Genomic DNA, 13,686 nt, shown 5'->3' on the forward strand with positions numbered 1-13,686 from the left:
AGCATAAAGAAAAGAGATGGATGCCCCCTCCCCCCCTTTTTTTTTTTAATTTTAAATCTGAGGTAAATGCATTGAACAGTAAATCCCAACCTGACAGATTTCATCAGTTCTTTGTATAACAAGCACTCTCTTTCAATCTTAAAATGCCACCACTGTGTAAACCTTTTCAATGTTCCTTCCTGTTCTCTAAACCCATTATGATTTTTAAAAGATTTTATTTCTTACAACTACTGCATAGTGAAGGTAAAACCAATTTCTTCATTTCCAGGATGTTGTAACCTGAGGTAATTTCCAGAGTGTTTGAATTGAAACTTTAATGAAGAATATACACTTATTTGTCCCCTAGTAAGAAAAAATGTTGAAGTGTATACGTTACTTAATTTGCTAGAGATAAAAAATACCCATAAATAGAGTGGTGTTACTTTAAATATTTAAAGTACACTAAAGAAAATAAATAATGCTATGATCTTCACTGCAGCAGCTGACAGCTGGATGGCTTTAAATCTTAGTGGAAACAACATTTCTGGATGCTCAGAGCCTCTACTGTTCCATTTCGGCTAAAGGCAGGATTACTTGAGCTGTATTATATCCTCCATCTCATTTTCAGCTCTATTGCACCAATTATGCAGCCTGGAGGCTTATAGAGGCTTATATTGAGCTTCAGATAGATATAAGAAGGTAGTCTATATTCTCTGTGATAAAAATAGTCATTAATTACTGAGACTTGTAAACCGCTTAGCATTCTTCTTAATGTGGTACATCAGACATTTTACTTCATTCTATAGCTAATCATCCAAGAAGAGAGGAGAAAAATACTTCATGAAGAATATGATCTTTCTTAGCTGGAATTGAATGCTGGAGTTAGAGGGATCTACAGAAACAGCTTAGCCACTTCAGTCTGAATTTGCTTTTCAAGGGCTGCATTGTTTGTGTCTATAAAATTGATTAAAAGTTGATGTTTAAGGCAGCCCCTTGTGAGGGGTTCACCAATGTAATCAAATGCCTTCCTTAATCTGCACAGAGGTGTGATTGCACAGAAAAAAATGAAGTCTTATCTAACTGGAAAATATATCCTCCAGTAGGAGGGTGCCAGAGTGAGCTAGCAAAAGTCATTTTAAAATTCTTAAAAAGGACTAGAACAACAGAGACTTGTTAAATTTTATATCCATGTGAATAATGCACCAGCCGGTCCAAATATTAAATGGCTAGTTATCATTCACCTGTTTGCCGGTCTTTGTATGACAGAAGACAACCAATCAATAGTAATTAAAAACAAACAACAAACAAACAACAACAACAACAAAAACAGCAAACATTCAATCTGTTTTCAATTTCTTGTACTCATATCATAAGCCAGCCTGAATAGACCTAGTAAGTACTAAGTGGATAACTTCAACTTTCATGATTTTTTTTTAAGAACAACGTATTCAAAATCTATTAAAATATATATATATATATATATATATTTCCCAAATGATCCATTTGCAGCTTTTTCTTGCTCCTCCTGAGAAGGATGATTTAATTACAGGAGCAACTGGTTTTAGGTCTTTCATGGCTTCCACTACCACAGTACAGAAGTGCCTCTCTGTGCACATTTCATCCACATAAAAAACTTTCTTAGTTGTTGAGAACCAATACTAATTCTATTCAGTCTGGAAAATTATATACATGGAAACTCAGAATTTATCTGCTATGTGGCACCCAGAAGCCCTCATCTCCTGAGTTACATGCCTCAGCTGCACACATACTATGATAGGCATCACTTTGCATGAGCCTTCCTACACCCCATGCATTTTTGTGGTGTTGAAATCAGAGTCAGATCACGGCTGGTAGGGAGGCAGGGGAGCTCCTGCCAGGTCACTGGCTAGAGGATGGAGGGCACCAGGACTGGGGACGGCACCACAGAATGCAGCAGCCTCACTGTTTAGGGTAGGTACGAGCACAGCCTAACCTTGCATTCAGACAACATTTGTGTTTGTAGATGTCAGTTTATGATAGCTTTGTTCAACTTCTAGGAGAAAATGTAAGTGATTTACCTATGGGAAAGTCCACCAAATTCATACTGACAGGAGAAGCACTGAATTGTTGATTCCAGTCCAGCACCAACTTCTCTGTGGCTAATGGTGTCTGGAAAGAATAGTATATAGATATTGGTCTAATAGAAGATAACATCAATCTTAAAAGATGTTTTGCTTGTATCCTTAAATCACCAGAGCTACAAAAACACTATCAGAAGGTAAGTTTTACAATTGAATGAGTTAATGTGAACTCACTGGTAATTCTTTAGACTTACTAAAAGGGGAACCAGACTCCAAAACAAGCCAACGCATACAACGGTAATATGTTTAGAGATATTAAGTGAATTACAGTAGAGGCTTCTTGTTTTCCAGAGCTGCAAGAGAGCACAGCCATGAGGAATGATCAGCAGATCAGAACTCATTGCTCACTGCAAAATCCTTCAGGAATAAAACAAAACCAAAATCCAATACTTATGGCAGACAAATTTTAGACACTGGATTTAGGGATATTTGCTTTAATCACCTTGACAAAAGTAAGTTGTTGTTTTTAAATGTTGTATTTATGTTTATGTATTACACGAGCCAGTAAGAGCCCTAATTCTAAGCTGTGAACTGTTTAGGACTGCTCCCCTTCATCCCTGCCCCACCATGACAGCTTCCAAAAGAATGAAAAGCCTATAGATAAAAAAAACACTAAAAGACTAATTTATAAGAAGCTCAAAATATGTCACATCAGCTTCCTTTTCTAATATTTTCTTCTCATTTTCCTCCTCTTGACAATAATGACAAAAATAAATAGGGTATTATTTATTGCTGTATTTGTCCATGTCCCTTTAGGTTTGTATCTCTAGTATGACAGAGAGCTGTCGGTGATGGAGTATCCAAAAACTGCATGGGACATCTAAGCTTCTGTGATCAGGTTGAAGCAGATGAATTCAGCCTGGTAGTTTTGAAAAGTGTCATAAACACTGGGAACCTGGAAGAAGGTAAGGTGTTTTTTTTTGTTTTGTTTTGTTTTGTTTTGTTTTCAAATTGTTTACTCTTAATTATCTTAGTCATGGGTATAATCAGCACTTAACATATGAAAAAATAAAATACAATAAATCTTATGCTGACTGAGAAAGATATTTGCATGAACAGCAGTTTTTTCTTTTTCTCCCAGTATGTGTTTTCATTCTTCTAATTTTATCCAGTGTTTTCCTGACCTTCATGTTTGTTTCAAGCAAACAATCAGTATTCATGGCATTTTCCATCAGATTTGTTTGTTGTTACATATTGGTTCCAAAATTACAGGTCTCATCCAGTTTTAATATATATTTTTTTTTGTCCCTGATACTATTACAGATTGTCATGACTGTGCACCAAAAATATTTGCAATGCTGCAGAAAAAAGAAATTGGCTTATTTAAAGAAGAAAAAAAAAATCAGATCCTTATTTAATTCTGCTATAATATTCCTTTACTAAATTTTAATAGGAAATGGGACAACCTGCAATGCAGATTTTATGGCTCTTATACACTAATTTACTCTCGATATTTTTTTCCATGTTTTACTGCAACAAGATAATTGTACAGACTGTGTTATGGTGAGTGAAAAAAGATTAGGGTATGTAGCATTCCAATGTTTTTGACAGCCTGATGTATTGCGACTTGAAATGTACAAGTTCTTTCAGTGTTATTCTCTTTTGCTCATTAAAACTAAGAACAAGGTTTAGGAAGCTGGGGCTACTTTTCTTGACTGCTTTTAGGGCAGAGCTAAAATAAGCTGTTTGCACTGTTGACACACATCCCATTCACATGTTCGTGCTTGTGACCTAAGGGCTAATTTCCTCTTTCAGTTTCATTCTCATTTTCAAACTAGGACTGAAAGAAAATGAGGATGGAGAGGATCAAGTGGCACCTCCAATATCTGTGAAATAAAATGACTTAGTATTCTCTGCTGACTACCAAGTAAGGGTAATACCTGGGTCTGAGACAATTATTTCTGTGGGATGCTAGCCTAGGAGAAGGAATTACATGCCTTTGTGTCTGGCACAGAGGACAAGACCAAGTCCAACAATTTTTGTCCAATATGACCTTTGAGTGCGCTCCATAATGCAGCCCGGGCTCTCTGTCACCACCTCAGCTGTGGTGAGGATTTCTTTTCCATAGAAATAGGAGAGCTAGGGAAATCAGTTGGTATAGGTCTCCTTCATTTCAAAGGAGGATTTGGATGTCATGGAGTACAAACTTCCATTTGGGGCCACAGAAATCCCTCGCTTAATTTAGATTCCATCAATTTTTCCTTCAATTTAGATTTAGCCACCAGGACCCAATAAAACAGCATCCTTGGGTGGGTTTCTGCTACAGGGCTAAGTTCTGGGCAGATGCACACATGAAAAAAAAAAAAAAAAAAAAAAAGCATCTCCTATGCATCCATCATAGCATCTCCTTATCTCCTTTCCTCTGTTTGTGGAAGTATATCTTGGTTTGGTTAGAATTTAGATCATATTCTGCTTTCTCCCCTATAATTCAGCATGAATAACAGAGCAGGAAACTTCATGCCAGAAGGACCAATGGGTCACACAGCACCAAAGTCCTGGAAATAAAAGAACGTTCCTGTCAGGTGTTTAAACACTATATGTGCTTTTCATTCCTAAATGAGGAAAAATAAATGGTAATAATTCAGTCATGCACCTTGGGATCTAAGGGCTGATACTTGCCTTGTGTCACATAGACCTCCGTAGGCATATGGATCTGATTAGAAGCAGCGTAGTTCAGCAGAACAGAGTAAAAGGTGGGCTATGCTTCCAGCAGATAAATGTCTCAATAAGTCAGTCTGACTTTTGTAGTTTGAGTTTAATATCTACTGTATACCAGCCAAACCAACCTTTTAGATTTAATAGGACAGACTCGACTTTGTGAAAGTTGCAGTTCACTGGGCATTATTCCAAAAAGTGTCTATTTCCAGCACTGAAATGACTTTCAGTATCAAACCATGCTTTGCATCTCTGGTTTTCACTAAGATTACACTGTATCAATTACCCTATCAAAACTAAAGACTAAGTAAATGTGGCTTTTCTCTCTTTCTCATTTAATCATCACTGATAAGGGTCATGATTATAAGGGCAGTGCCCAGTGGCAAATTTTCACATTACACAGTACTGTGAGAACTGCCTGAGCCTGCCATGGGAGATTTTAAAAAAAGTGTCTTGTGAAAAGCATAAGAAGTTAAAGTTGTCTATCTACTGTGCCAACCTAATATCTATAAGCTAAATTAAGGTGTCCTTAAAAGGTTACATCATTTAATCCATATGCAGTATTTAGAGTCTAGTAAGGGACTACAGAGTTCAGCCAACAAAACAGTAAAGCTGCTGTTGTTAAGCAGACTAACATGGCTTTGCCATAGCCTAACTGAAATAAGAATCTTTGTGTTTTCCCCTAAAGGCTGTGACCAGTTAGGTTTTAAGTTCAACTTAAAGCTGGGCAAATAATGGGAAAAATAATTGATGAATATTTGGTATAATTCAGAAAGCGAAACAGCTGGCCATGTTTTTCTTCTTTTTATGTTCATCTCTTCACAAATATTTGTATTAGTGAAATTTTGTTTGTACAAATGTTGATGAAGAAAGTTGATGAAGGACACAGGCTAAAATCTGTTTCATAGTAAACCAAATCTGTTTTAGGTAAAAGTGGAAGTAATAGATTTTTGTTGTTCTGATTCATCAGAATGCTTTTTTTATTATTATTTTTTTTCTCTCTTTTTTTTTTTTTTCTCCTGTCTTCCCCTGCTCCCTCTCTCTCTCTTCCCTAGGTGTAATACAGAGTAGGAATGGGCCATGAAACCCATTCCCTTACTGTCCCAGCCACCGCTATCATGTATCTCCATGTACCCATTCAATACTCTCTCTATATAGTAATTCAATATTTCCAGTAATGAGATAACACCTGTAATATTTTTCATTTTAGAATAATTATAGAAAATATAATCTAAATCAGATATTTCAGCAGTCCTATTGTAAAAATTCTTTGTTATCCTTCCTTGGAGTAATTGTGATCTAGCTTGATTGTGTTTTATCTATACTATCTTAATTTCTTTGTCTGTCATCTATATGGTCAGAACTATCTTGATGGGCTGTTCATAACAACTTGAATTTTGACCTTGAATATCTATACAGGATCTAGGAGGAAAAGAAAAAATCCCCTCTTTCTTGCACATCTCCCTGCCCTTGATGTTGTCATTTGCATGCAGATGATATCTGTGTGTGAATGGCTTAAAGATCAAGAAAAACAGTGCTACCCTGAACCAAGCAAAGCTTAATTGAAATGAACTCTGCCAGAGGTGCAGCAAGAAGAAATTCCTGTAATGCTTATGGATATTTTTCCTTTAGCTTCTCAGAAGCTGGAGCAGAAAATTCTGAGGGAGGCTGGAATCTGAGTGACACAGGCATGTATCCCTGCAAAGAAAGAAAATCTGAATATTGACTTTAAGGATTCAGGTTAACTTACAATAATCTTAAACTCCTGTCCAGAGATATACAAAGACCCAGAAAGATATAGTTTGGGAATATCTTAAAAAGAGAACCCCCTCAACTTCTCAATCCATTAACCTCACTTCCCTTAGTTGCCTTTGCTTCAATCTCTTTCCTCCATGAATGTACTTAAATATAATGAAGTGTTTCATCAAGAAAAGGAAGAGCAGAAAAATATCCCAAGGTGACCCACTACAAACAGCTGCATTAATTTTCTAAACACAATTTGCAAGCATGTTGTAGGCCAAATGTTACTGACATAAGATCTCCAAATAATTATAGGCTGCAGTCAGATTCATAAAAATAAAAGTATGTTTATGAACAATTCATTTTCTTAATTGTTTGCTTTACATAGGGACAAATGACAGTAGGAAATGTATAGCTCACGTGCTACTTAGGAATTAATGGCTTCTTTTAGTAATACTGAGAAGACCTTGACTGTTGGTGAGCATGAGAAGACAGTGTGGCTAATTTAACCATAAGAATATTTTCCATATATGTAATAGTATTAGACCTATTACTATATTATTATTTGGCTAAATACTTTCCTTGACTAATAATCAGGCAGATAATTCTGCGAACAGTCAAGTCACTTCAAAGTTCTCTGCTGTTTTCAGGTACATGATATTTTCCTTTATTCTCTTGTTATTTCATCTGTCTATCCAGCAAGTTTGCAGTCTCCTGAAGGGAAACAGCATTATCAGAAAAGGTGTCATAGATTTTGGTATACATACATCACTTTAGCTAATCCACATTAAAAAAAATCCAAAACACAAACTCAATTACATGTCTTTGTAATTCTTAACTACTTACACTTTATTCAAACTAAGTGTTACTTTTGGAAACTAATATTTAGTATGCACATCTGGAAAACAACAGAGAGACTAGTAAAATTGATTGCAAATCTAATATCCTCTAGTCAGCACAGCCTTAAGCTAAAAAGCAGTTAACATGCTAAAATCAGACAGCTCTTCTGCTTCCTCTAGCATCTCTCTCTGCATTATGAAATACCAAACTGCATTTTTAAATACTTTGCATAAACAAGCTATTATTGTTGTGTTGTCTAAAAGACCAAAGGAATAATCCTATACATCTTTAATCTGAAAACTTCCTGGGAATTTTTTTGGAGGTCCTTTGGTGTGGACCCTTCTCAATCTCAGCTCTACAAATGCATCTGGCCATTGAGTTCAGCGATGCTTGAGTGGACAATGAGTGCTGAGAGGGGTTGAGTGGCTTAGAGGTTAGGAAGCAAAATCTTCACCCAGATAATGAAAAGTGCCCTGTTGAAGGGGAGTATACCTTTGGATGTTGACCTTATGTATGAGATGTGCATCCAAGTCGGTTTAAGATGCAGCTGTGTAAAAGACTGCTTTAAACATAACTCCGTATTACCTGTGTTGGTGGTTTTTTGGTTGGTTGGTTGGTGGTGGTTGTTGTTTTTGTCTGTTTGTTTTAGGACTGCTGTACAAAGATGAAAAAGAGATGTTTCATGAAAGTATCATGTATTGCCAATATTTTTATGCATAATAAGCACTAGTTCAGCTTGTGGGTTTTTTGTTGTTGTTGTTGTTTTTCAATTTTTACTCTGTTCTGAGCAAGCTTGCTGGGAAGCTGTATTAGACTTCTAGATAGGAAATAATTACAGGAAATGACTGCATCTTTTCCAGGACTAAGGGGGAGTAGCTGGGGTTGGGGTAAAACACTGACGTAGCATGGTGTATGGGGGAGAAAAGATCTATAATTTTCACTAGCAGTTAATAAGAAGCAGTAAAAAAAATGCTCTGTAACATGACTGGTCTGTCATGGTCTGTTGTTTTGTGGTTTTGTTTTGTTCTATTTTGTTTTTAATTGGATCCCAGGGAGATAAATGTGCAGGTCCTAATGAAAGCCTATTGGGTTTTGGCACCCTCAAGTCTTAGCCTTCATTTTATCTTTTGGAATTAGAAAGTGGATGTGTGTAGCAGATGTTCCCAGCCTGCTTTGCCTCATTGTAATTCCTACAATACTCAGTTCCTTATCTTTAACCTATTTCTGAAATCGATGGTGTCAAGCCTCTCTGGCTTCACATAATCTAATATGTTTTAAAAAATGATTTTTCTTGCCATCTTATTCTTTCCGCCTCACTTCTGCATCTTCCATCGACTTTAATTAAGCTTTCCTTGGGCCTGCGACCTTGGTGAGCTTTTAAAAATAAAGTGAACTGAGTTGCAAGGTGATTTTTCCCAATCTTTTTGTATCCCTGCTGGAAATTCACTTAATGTGGTGTTTGAAAATATAGGCTGTTCTTCTGGGATCATTGTATGTGCATGGAGTGGCAACAAGGATAAACCTCTGTCTTTTTATTACTACATTGCAGTAAATATTTCATTTCTCTATAATTTATGCTTTGACTTTTCTATCTCTTTAGGACCTAACTATACACTATTGTTTTTAAGAGAAAGATAGAGAAGAGATTCTTTCAGGCAGACAGTTTTGAAAGAAAACCTCTAAAAAAAAAGTGCAGTGTAAAAGGCATGTAGAAATGCCTTACAGAGATTCTCAGCATTCTTGTTACCTTCCTTGCCATTTTTCCCCAATAAAATCCCAGAATAGATGGGAAGAAGTAGATGACTCTTCCTAATTCAATTTATAATTACATTTGTCTGGCTTCCATCAAATGTCTGAATAGTAGCATCTTGTCTCTATTTTCACTGCTATGGGATCTACATATATATCACTGCATATAGTCATACTCTGGAAGGCTGAACACACAGCAGCCAAGCCCTAAAGCTGAAGTTATAGGTGTTAGATACATCTACAGATAATCTTTCATATAAAATGACTACATGGGGCTAAAACTTGAAAGGATTTTTGTCTGTTAGTTTGTTCTGTTCTTAGAATAATTTTTTATTAATTTCTGTGCCTTGTGGATAGTATGGAGTGTACAACCCTATGCAGAGCATTATGCAGATTTTTATGTGCTTGCCATTGCAGAGGCTTCCCTTCCTGCATCCATCAGAGAGCTGAAGGAGTTAGCAGAACGTGTGGGACCTACCCAGTGCTGGACCTGCAGTGAAAACCATGTGATGCTGGAGCAGCCACCTGTGTCAAGTAATGAAGACACATTAGATGTGGCTGAACACACGGAGTACAGTAGGAGGAAAAAGGGCTGGGGGGGGGAGGGTTATAGGCATTGTATAATACACTAAATAACACAAAAGAAATATTAGTAAAAGCTGGCAGTTTAGTATTAGGCCAAGGTAAACACTGTGATGAAGACTGCAGTGTGCCTTGACCTAATTACCTATAGTAGTAGTAAGTAAGTAGTCCTTACTGTTTTTGTTAAGAATATGTTTTAGGTTAGTCACTACTTGTCAAGATAGTAAACTCCTCTCTGTTTAAGAAAGCAATGTCTAAAGAGATTGTGCTTAGTATTAGCAAAGACTAACCTTGAATTCAGCGTGACCATCTGACATACTGCTAAATTTAGCAATCTTTTTTGATATGGTTCATTTAAAACTCTCCTAACTAGTACTACTCCTCAAGTCACATTCTAGCATGATGTAGTTTTCTTTTGATGACACAGCCTTTAAATGAGGTTGTGAACAATATCAATTTTGTGTTACTTATGTTCCCTAATATATGCCCTGCATGGGATCCCTGCAGCACCACTCAGTATTCTCCTTTGAGATCCAGGAGCGGTGCATCAGTTCAGCCAAGTGCAATGCCTTCCTAACACAGCTGCAATGCTTTTGAAATCCAAGAGCTCTGTGCAAGTGTGTGCTGTGCTAGGAATGAACTTGTGTGTCTCTACCATACTGCCGCAGTGCTCTTCATGGACACAGCCTTGCTGAATAGGAGGGGATGACTCACCACTAAGATATTAGGTGTGTGACTTCACACAGTGATAGATCAAGGCATCACCCTGATTTTAAAGAGCACTGATTTAGTCATTTAGGTCAAGTTTAATGTGAGGTATTAATAATGCCATAAAATTATTAGCAGCAACTCTTTGCTATCCATGAAAAGCGAATTTTTCAAACAGCTATGACATTAAAGTCACACCAGCCTTCTTTTCTCTCTTTAATGGTGTAGAGTCAGTCTATTGTTGCTATTGTATTTAAGGGGAAAGTTAGAAAAAGTATGCTGACAGCAGACAGGCTGCAAATTATTTCCCATGTGCATTTTTTCCCAGTGAAGCACTTCTTGATACTTTAAAATCTATTTGAATGTATAAGATTGCAAACCTTGAGACTTTTAAATAAACTTAAATTGAAAGGTGGGAGAAGATGAAAGAATAGGAGGGCCACTCCTCAGAAAAGCTAGGACCTTTGGATAATACTGATGCTGCCTTTAGAACTAGAGGGGAGCTTTGTGCTATTCAAGAAGTGTGATTGATGAGAGGAAAGAGATACTTTGGTCTGACATTTTTACCTAAGCGGATAGATTGTTGTCACAGCTTCTGTTGCATTGTGCACAAACTTTCTGCTCTTAAAAAGCAAATACCTTCCCTTCATATTCTTGAATTAAACTATAGATGTTTTTTGTAGATTGGGGTTATTTGGGAGTGGGGAGTTCCTTGCCTGTGCTAAGAGACACAAAAATGCAAATGTTTTCTTAGACTTACTGAGAATGAATGGCAGGTTCTTAACTGTCTGAGCATAGATCAATGTTACAGTTAATAAATCTGGTAGATAAGGTTAAGGCACCTTTTTTTCTTTTTTTTTTTTTTTTTTTTGATCATAATTTGGAATATGTACAGTATCAGCAAAAAACTCTCAGGCAATTTTATTTTGGAATCTGTGAAACTCAGCATCTCTTAAGTGACTTGGAGATAAATTACCACTTTTTACAGTCCTCTTTGGAATTCATATTTAGTCAACAGCATTTAAGATTCAGTTTAAAAGAACTTATTGCTCCCTGTCCTATTGGTACTAGCTAGCATTCATGCAGGACAGATTTATCAGCTTTATTTTCCAGCTATATTTGCAGGAATGTTTTGGAAAGTTCTTTTTCTCTTCACAAGTAGATCCAGACCAATGAATAAGATCTGTGCTTCCAGTGCCTTAAATTCATTTCACATTAGAATGAGTGGCTGCTTATGGTATACTATAGCAGAAGGTCAGATTCATTCTAGGTTTGCCTGATAAGTGTTAAAGTAGATATTTGCATTTTAAAAATACTGGTTGATAAACAGATCTGGGTTGGAGTGGATTTCCTGAACATTGGAATTAGCCAGCTTTAATGTGGATTAGCCAGCTTTAATGGCTGGCATTCATAATCTGGGAAAGCTGGCCATCAAGTGTGCAACCCCCCTTGACTACAGAGTAGAGCAAAATGAGAGGAAAGATCCAATGGTATCTCCTGCGTTTGTTATTGTGCAGAAGGTATTCCATGTTTAGCCTGACTGTTCCGACACTCATTATACAGTACATTTACCTTTTGAATCTGCACAGGCTAAAATATATATTAAACCAAATCTTTGACATTTTAGCTATGTCAGATGGAAGTAAATCAGAAGTTCATTATAAAATTCCCAAGTAAATTTGTATAAATGGGGATAAGGATGTCAGATGACATTTCTTTAGCTTTTCAGGCCTCTAACTTGAAATGATCTGTATGCTCAGCTATAAAGACTAATAAGTTAGGGTGATATCTGAATCATTTTCTTTTATCATATTTTATGTCAAAATAACTTGGCTTTCCAGTATAATCACATTACTAGTTGGTGAATCTCCCTTTAGTTTCAAATATCAACTGAACCATTTTTCTTGGTTTACTGTTTATTCCTTAGATCAAAATTTTATCTTGCTTTTACTTTTATTTCAAATTTATTTCAACATTTGTCTGACTGACACATGATTATGATTCAGTGAATGCATAGCACATTAGAAATAATCTCAACAAATCCCGATGCTAAAGCTTGATGCTGAACATATACATAGATAGATAGTATGCATAATAAAGCATATAGGTACTAGGGATTAAAGCTGTTGACAACTGACATTCTCCAGATCAACTTCAGGTGGTGAATAAGGGAATCCTTATTCAAAATGGATTTGTATTTTGGTGTTTGAAAAACAACGAGGTGCTCTGTTGGTGTTCTATTAAGATTTCTCTAGGTTTTGTTGTAATTTCCATTTTCGTCTATAGGTCCCAGTCATGGACTCCATATGACTGATGGTTCTGAAGGCTTTAAGAAATCCATCAGTGTTGCTGTGGATTTGTCAACTCTTATGATATGAATATTTGACAAACAGGAGGCTCTTCATAGTGTTTATCTTTGCTATACTGACCTTAATACAGGAATAAAAGTCCTGGGATTCTGAAGCAATTCAAGACAGAGCGTGCATTTAAGTTGGTACAAGCATATTAAGAACAACACAAACTTGCTTTTATAGTCTGTCCGATTAATATCAATAACTGCAGAAAAAGAGGCTCTGTATCTAGACACACAGTGATGCGTATCTGTTATTCTACAATAACTTTGAAGACAAAGTACTCAACCTCTTTGAAAGACGGTAATTCATTCTTTAGTATTTTCTGTTTTCCCCTCTGACTCTTGAGTTGTCATGATCAACTTGTCACAGCTATATTGCTCTGAAGAAACAGTTATCTCTGACAGACAAATCTGTGTGTTTCATGAGTATGTATACATGCCATATATCATTATTGTATAACACAACTTCAGGCACTACTGCAGATATTTGCAGAATATCTGGAATTTTTTGAATTTTAGTAAGTCATCTCTGACCAAAATAGCTGAGAAGGACCCTGTTGCTGGAATGTCCTCCATCTTTTATGCATTCCTAAGCCCATCCTAGGTGAAATTCTAAGAGGGTGGAGAATAACCAGCTAAGGAGACCAAGATGAGAGAGAAAGCAAAGATAGATAGTCTCAAAGAACAGAAGGCTGAATAGTTTGAGTATGGTGAGGTGAAGTACTGCTAAGCACAGAGGGCAAGAATTACCCAAGCTTGTGACAACAGAGTCAAAATCCTGCATCATGTTCTGCCAATTGTTGTTTTTTATTTGTATTTGGATCATGACAGAAGACAACAGTGACTTCAGCTATGGTAGGTATTTGACAGATGCATCAAGATTCATACCATTTCTGAACAACCTATGAGCTAAAAAGCACAGGATTTGGGTTATCACATTTTATAGTAATCGTTAAGAAG

At 36.5% G+C, this 13,686-nt stretch overlaps 1 long non-coding RNA gene across 1 annotated transcript; it reads left to right on the forward strand.

The window, feature by feature from the left end:
* Positions 1-274: 274 nt before the first annotated feature.
* Positions 275-12,838, forward strand: LOC118156243. The gene is made up of 4 exons (XR_004746208.1): positions 275-345; positions 2,391-2,551; positions 9,501-9,617; positions 12,660-12,838. It is a non-coding gene; the product is annotated as an uncharacterized LOC118156243 (long non-coding RNA).
* Positions 12,839-13,686: the final 848 nt, after the last annotated feature.

The sequence above is a fragment of the Oxyura jamaicensis genome, chromosome 1, assembly GCF_011077185.1.
Source record: "Oxyura jamaicensis isolate SHBP4307 breed ruddy duck chromosome 1, BPBGC_Ojam_1.0, whole genome shotgun sequence".
Taxonomy (NCBI): Eukaryota; Metazoa; Chordata; class Aves; order Anseriformes; family Anatidae; genus Oxyura; species Oxyura jamaicensis.